Genomic DNA, 2,778 nt, shown 5'->3' on the forward strand with positions numbered 1-2,778 from the left:
AGAGACTCTTCTTGGAGTTAAACGCCAGCTTTTGTGCCAGTTTGGGCGTTTAACTCCCATTCTTGTGCCAGTTCCGGCGTTTAACGCCGGGCAGTTTTGAGCTGATTTGGAACGCCGGTTTGGGCCATCAAATCTTGGGCAAAGTATGAACTGTTATACATTGCTGGAAAGCCCAGGATGTCGACTTTCCAACGCCGTTGAGAGCGCGCCAATTGGGCTTCTGTAGCTCCAGAAAATCCACTTCGAGTGCAGGGTGGTCAGAATCCAATAGCATCTGTAGTCATTTTCAGCCTCCGAATCAGATTTTTGCTCAGGTCCCTCAATTTCAACCAGAAAATACCTGAAATCACAGAAAAAGACACAAACTCATAGTAAAGTCCAGAAAAGTGAATTTTAACTAAAAACTAATAAAAGTATACTAAAAACTAACTAAAACATACTAAAAACATACTAAAAACAATGCCAAAAAGCGTATAAATTATCCGCTCATTATAGTCTTAGATAGATCAGACGCTATGGTTACTAAGCCAGAATGACTCTGCTCAGAGTTCCCTATCTGTTGCTGAGAAGATGATGGAAAAGGTTTGCTATTGCTAAACCTGTTTCTCCCGCCATTATTGTTATTGAAGCCTTGTTGAGGCTTTTGTTGATCCTTCCATGAGAAATTCGGGTGATTCCTCTATGAAGAATTATATGTGTTTTCATAGGGTTCTCCCATGTAATTCACCTCTTCCATTGTAGGATTCTCAGGGTCATAAGCTTCTCCTTCAGAGGAGGCTTCTTTAGCACTGCCAGATGCAGCTTGCAATCCAGTCAGATTCTGAGAAATTATATTGACTTGCTGAGTCAATATTTTGTTCTGAGCCAGTATGGTATTCAGAGTATCAATCTTAATAACTCATTTCTTCATAGTTGTCCCATTGCTCACAGGATTTCTTTCAGAAGTGTACATGAACTGGTTATTTGCAACCATTTCAATGAGTTCCTAGGCTTCTGCAGGCGATTTCTTTAGATGAATAGATCTGCCTGCAGAATGGTCCAATGACATCTTGGATAACTCAGACAGACCATCATAGAAGATACCTATGATACTCCATTCTAAAAGCATGTTAGAGGGACACCTTTTGATGAATTGCTTGTATCTTTCCCAAGCTTCATAGAGGGATTCACCTTCCTTCTATTTGAAGGTTTGAACTTCCACTCTAAGCTTAGTCATCTTTTGAGGTGGAAAGAATTTAGCTAAGAAGGCATTGACTAGCTTTTTCCAAGATTTCAGGCTGTCTCTAGGTTGTAAGTTTAACCATATACTAGCTCTGTCTCTTACAGCAAAAGGGAAAAGCATATGTCTGTAGACTTCGGGATCAACTCCATTGGTCTTAACAGTATCACAGATTTGCAAAAATTCTGCCAAGAACTGATGAGTATCTTCCAATGGAAGTCTATGAAACTTGCAATTCTGTTGCATCAGAGAAACTAATTGAGGCTTAAGCTCAAAGTTGTTTGCTCCAATGGCAAGGATAGAGATGCTTCTCCCATAGAAGTCAGGAGTAGGTGCAGTAAAGTCACCAAGCACCTTCCTTGCATTGTTGGCATTATTATTATTTTCGGCTGCCATGTCTTCTTCTTTTTCAAAAATTTCTGTTAGGTCCTCTCAAGAGAGTTGTGCTTTAGCTTCTCCTAACTTCCTCTTCAGAGTCCTTTCAGTTTCAGGATCAGCTTCAACAAGAATGCCTTTATCTTTGTTCCTACTCATATGAAAGAGAAGAAAACAAAGAAAGTATGGAATCCTCTATGTCACAGTATAGAGATTCCTTGATGTGTCAGAGGAAAAGAAGAATAGAAGGATGAGGTAGATAAAGAAGAATTCGAACATATAAAGAGGGGAGAGTGTTCGAATTATTAAGAGAGGAGGAGTGTTAGTGATTAAATAGAAGGAGATGAGAGAGGGAATTTTTGAAAATTTTAAAATTAAAATAATTGGTTAATTAGAAAGATTTTTGAAAAAGTGGTTAGGTGGTTTTGAAAAAGATAAGAAATAGTGATTAGTTGAAAAAGATTTGGAAATAATTTTGAAAAGATAAGAAGTTAGAAAAATAAAAAAAGTTTGAAATCAAATTAAAACAGATATAATTGAAAAAATTTGATTTTTAAAAAGATATGATTGGAAAGATATGGTTGAAAAATATTTGATTTTTAAAATTGATGACTTGACTAATAAGAAATTAAAAGATATGATTCTAAAATTCAAATATTGAACCTTTCTTAACAAGAAAGTAACAAACTTGAAATTTTTTGAATCACAACATTAATTGTTAGCAAGGTTTTTCAAAAATATTAAAAGAAAAATGAAAAGGATTTGATTTTGAAAAAGATATGATTGATATGAGAGGATATGAAAAAGATATGATTTTGAAAATTTAGTTTTAAAACTTGAAAAATTGAAAAACATTTGAATTGAAAACAAAACTTCTTCCTTGGTGTCATCCTGGCATTAAATGCCCAAGGAGGTAGCCAAGTGGGCGTTAAACGCCCAGCCAGGGTACCCTGGCTGGGGTTTAAACGCCAGAATTCCTTCTTCACTGGGCATTTTGAACGCGCAGCTTTTTCTCTGTGATTCCTCTGGTGTATGTTCTGAATCTTCAATTCTCTATATTATTGACTTGAAAAGACATAATTTTGAAAATTTTTTTGAATTTTTAATGAGGAGAAAGAAAAACAACAAAATAAAACTAATCATGAGAAAATTAGAATAAAATAGATGATGCACGCAAGAACACT

The 2,778-nt window shown here is 35.7% G+C and overlaps 1 non-coding gene across 1 annotated transcript; it reads left to right on the forward strand.

Moving 5' to 3' along the window:
- Window positions 1-1,102: 1,102 nt before the first annotated feature.
- LOC127740300 (small nucleolar RNA R71) lies at window positions 1,103-1,210 on the forward strand. Its single transcript, XR_008000979.1, has one exon. It is a non-coding gene; the product is annotated as a small nucleolar RNA R71 (small nucleolar RNA).
- The last annotated feature ends 1,568 nt before the right edge of the window (window positions 1,211-2,778 follow it).

The sequence above is a fragment of the Arachis duranensis genome, chromosome 6 (genome assembly GCF_000817695.3).
Source record: "Arachis duranensis cultivar V14167 chromosome 6, aradu.V14167.gnm2.J7QH, whole genome shotgun sequence".
NCBI classification, from domain to species: domain Eukaryota; kingdom Viridiplantae; phylum Streptophyta; class Magnoliopsida; order Fabales; family Fabaceae; genus Arachis; species Arachis duranensis.